The sequence below is a fragment of the Emiliania huxleyi genome (assembly GCF_000372725.1).
Source record: "Emiliania huxleyi CCMP1516 unplaced genomic scaffold EMIHUscaffold_93, whole genome shotgun sequence".
Lineage (NCBI taxonomy): Eukaryota > Haptophyta > Isochrysidales > Noelaerhabdaceae > Emiliania > Emiliania huxleyi.
The window spans coordinates 202,757-207,087 of NW_005195085.1; positions in this window are offsets into that span (position 1 = coordinate 202,757).

Sequence of the window (4,331 nt, forward strand, 5' to 3'; positions counted from 1 at the left end):
GCGCCTCGCTCGCCGAAGGTCCGAGTTGCGGCTCGCGCGGTACGCCTGGCCGGAGTACTCGCCCCAGCGGCCGCGGCCGCCGTTGGAACCGCTGGGCACCGGCCGGGGGATCCGCCCGAGGCCGCTGTACGTCCTTCCGCCGGGGCCCATCTGCATCGCCGGAGCGCCGGCCCGCAGCTGGGGCGCCGCGAGCAGCCCCAAGAGGACCATCACGCTGTGGGTTGGTCTGTGGGGGAGGAGAGGGCGGCGGGATGAGCCCAGTGAGCGGTGTGTGTGCCGGGAGGGCAGGGCGGAAGGCCAGCCACATTGTTGAGAACGTTTTGGCACACACGCGAAGCATGAAAAAGAATTTAAACAACAACTCTCTCTCACAGCACACAGGCTCGACACAGGTGCGAACTGGCGCGTGCTAGCATGAAAAAGAATTTAAACAAAACAACTCTCTCTCACAGCCTGGAGAGACGGATAGCGCACCACACACCTCTCCTTAAAATCCCTGTGTGGTGGCGGCGTGCCGTCCTCCCATCCCTCCCTTGGGTTGTCTGTTTTCTTTCTTTCTTTCTTTAGCCTGGAGAGAACGACGAGAGTGGGACGGCCGCGAGGTGGCATGAAGGTTGCAGCGAGAATCGGCGAGAGACTGCGAAAAGAGATAAGGGAGTTCTCAATGAACACACCAGTGAGGGAGGGCGAGACGATCGAGGGGTCCCGTACCATGCGGAATTGATTGATTGATGGGAAGGCGAAACACAGTCCGACCAACGACTGGGACACCAACGCGGTATGGGTGAACGCTAGACGCGGAACCGACCCTATCCAGAGGACCAGAGCTCAGGAACTCGGAGTTCTTGCAAATTTGCCGCTCCCTCGCAGCCAAACCGCCACATTGACCCCGACCGTCGCTCTCTGGGTGCGCGCGCGCGCGACGCTTGCGCAGCCAGCCCTCGGACCAGAGCTGCCGCGCCCCGCGCCACCGCCGCCCCTTCTCGCCATCCACGCACCGCGACACTGCCGGCATCGCCCGCAACACTGTTGGCGCCGCCCGCCGCTCTCGCCGACTCACGCCGCTCTGCCCCGTACCGTCGCACCAGGCGGCTATCTCCGCCGATGGCCGACCTCGACGACCTCTTCCTCGACGAGGAGCCCGCGCCCTCGCTCGCCGCCCCCCGCAAGGGCCGCCTGCAGAAGGGCCGCGCCGCGTCGCCCGAGAACAAGCCGCCGCAGCGCAAGAAGGAGAAGCTCGGCCGCAAGCGGCCGGCGGCGGCGGCGCGCTCGAAGTCGGGCTCGGACTCGGACGCGCCGATCGCCGCGCCGAGCGCCAACCCGAAGAAGAAGAAGCCCCGCCCTCCTCCGCCGAGCGTGTCGGCGACGTCCGGCTCCGAGAGCTCCGCCGACGAAGAGGGAGCTGTCGCGCGCATCACGGCGAGGGCGAGCCCGGCGCAGCGCGCGGCGCGGCGCGCGGCGCGCTCGTCGGGCGCCGCCGCCGAGCGGGGCGGCGGAGGCTGCTACTCGGACGGGCTGAGCGGCAGCGGAAGCGGCAGCGAGGAGGCGTCGGGCTCGGACTCTGACTCGGACTACGGCGGAAAGAAGAAGAAGAAGAAGAAGGGGGGCGGCGGGGGCAAGGGGGAGGGGAAGGGGCGCGGCGCGAAGGCGGCGCGCCACTCGCTCCTCTCCGAGTCCGACGGGGACGGCGGCGTCGGCCCAAAGCCCGAGAAGCCCGCGCTGAAGCGACTCGCAGCGCAGTACTCGGACCGGCCGGCGCGCGAGGTGAACCAGCAGCAGCTGCGCTCGGTCGACTTCCTCGTGGTCGGGTCGATGGGCAAGCGGTCCTCGTGGAAGCTCCCCATCCGCGAGCTCGGCAACAAGTACAACGTCGAGCTGCTCGCGAAGGCGCGCAAGGTTGTGCGCGCCGACGCCGACGGGAGCAAGAAGGCCTCCTTCCCTATCCCGGACGGCACCGCCGCCAAGGTCGAGCACCTCTGGCGCGAGGCCAAGCAGTGGCTATTCTTTTGCAGCACGCGGGGGCCGTTTTCCCAACCGCCCCGCACGGCTTCCAAGGCAAAGGCCGCGGCGGGGCCGCCCGCCAAGCGCGTCAAGGCAAGCATGTCCGCGCCGGCGCGCAGCGAGAGCGAGAGCAGCAGCGACGCGCCGATCGGCGGCGGCGGCGCTTCGGGCAAAGCGGGGCTGCGGCAGAGCAAGGGCGGCGGCGCGGCGGCCGGCGGCGGCGGCGACGAGGAGAGCGGCGGCGGCAGCGACGTTCCGATTGGCGGAGGAAGGCCGATGGCGGCGCGGCGGGCGGCGGCCGGGTCCCCGGGGCTCCGGTCGGCGGCGGCGCGCGGCGCGGAGAGCGGCGGCGAGGCGGAGGAGGAGGACGCGGACTACGTCGACGGCGAGAGCGACGGCGGCGGCGGCGGGGTCGGGCGCGGCAGCGACGAGGAGGCGGAGTACTTGGCGGAGATCGAGGAGCAGCATGCAAAGGCCAAGGTCAAGGACCGCTTTTGGCGGCGCGACGCCGACTTCATCGCCGACGACGACGAGGAGGAGGAGGAGGGGGAGGGGGAGGGGGAGGAGGGCGGCGGGGGCTACGACGACGAGGCGCTCGAGGAGGGCCAGCGAGGGCCGAGGGCCGCCGAGCTTCCGCTGCACGTTCGCCGGCTCGACGACGCGGACCTTGACCGGATGCAGTCGGAGACGCAGCGGCTGCTGCGGCAAGACGAGGCAAAGCTGGCGGGCCACAGCGAGAAGGCGATCCAGAAGAACCACCTGCTCGCCTCCATCCAGCGGCGCAGGGTGGAGGTTGCAGTGGAGAGGGCGGCCAAGGTTGGCTTCGAGGCGGACGAGGACGACGTTGCGGAGGGAGGCGGGCTTGCGGCGGTGACGGCGCCGAGCAATGAATGGGTTGGCAGTGAGGCGTTGGTCATGAATAGGCGGGCTTGCGGCGGTGACGGCGCCGGCGAGGCTGTCGTGCAGCCACTGCACAAAGGCGCTCACGTCCAAGGACGATCCGGCGCAGTGCCTAGACTCCTCCTAGACACCTCCTAGTCACTTCCTGGACACTTCCTAGACACCTCCTAGACACTTCCTAGACACTTCCTAGACACCCCTTAGACACTTCCAGCCACTTCCTGGACACTCCCTGGACACTCCCTAGACACTCCCTAGACACACATCCGATGCAGTGCCCGGCGGCGCGCGTTCCCTTCTCCATTCTCAATGACTAGTGGCTGGTGAGGCACGTGTTGCGTCACAGGTGCAGTGCCCGGAGACGCGCTCCCTCTACTGCTCCACCCTCTGCTTCCGCATGAAGAGCGAGGCGGCGGCCGCCGTGGCCAAAAACACGGCGGCAGCGGCGGGCGCAGCGGCGGAGGAGGCGGCGGCGGAGGCGGCGGCGGCGGCGGCGGCGGAGGCGGCGGGCGGAGGCGGCGGCGAGGGCGACGAGGAGGACGAGGACTTGGTGGTGCTTCCGTCGGGGGCGACGCCCAAGGCGGACCGGTCCAAGGCCTTCCTTCCTAGACGCTTCCTAGACACTTCCTAGACACTTCCTAGACGCTTTCTAGACACTTTCTAGACACTTCCTAGACACTCCCTAGACGCTTCCTAGACACTTCCTAGCCCAAGGCAGGCCGGTCCAAGGCCCGCCCTCAAGAAGAAGAAGATCCGGCGCAGTGCCTCAACCCTTCCTAGACACTTCCTAGACACTTCCTAGACACTTCCTAGGCCGCCCTCAAGAAGATGATCGGCGCTGAGGGCGTCAAGGCGCGGGCGGGTGCGGCGCGGCGCGGATCCCTGCTCACGCGGCTGCGCGTCTCGGTCCGACCCCCAAGCCACCTAACTCGGGCGGATCGTCGCGGACGGGTATGACTTCGGGGGCGGGGACGGGCCGCCGAAGCTGACGCCCGGAGCGCCGGGAGAGCGCACGCTGCGGCACGGTCTGAGCAGCCTGGCCCGGTCGAAGGAAGGGCTCGCGCCGCCCTTCACCTTTCTCAACCTCGGCATCCTCGCCTACGTCGGGAAGAGCGAGGCGCTCGTCCAGATCGCGGTCGGCGGCGACGAGGGCGGCAAGAAGGTCAAGGGGGCCGGGGAGGCGGGGTTCGCGCTGTGGCGCAGCGTCTACCTGAGCAAGCAGTACGGGCTGCGCAACCGGATTCTGGTTGCGGTGGATTGGGCAAAGGCGCGCGTCTTTGGCCGCGACCTATCGCGCTTGTGAGTAGAGGCGCGGCGAGAGGCGAATCACATGCAGCGCGCCGCACAGACGCTCGCTCTCCCTCCCCCCATGTCGCATGATTTTATTTTTCGAGGCGACCGTGTATCCGTGAACATGAGAGAAAAATCAA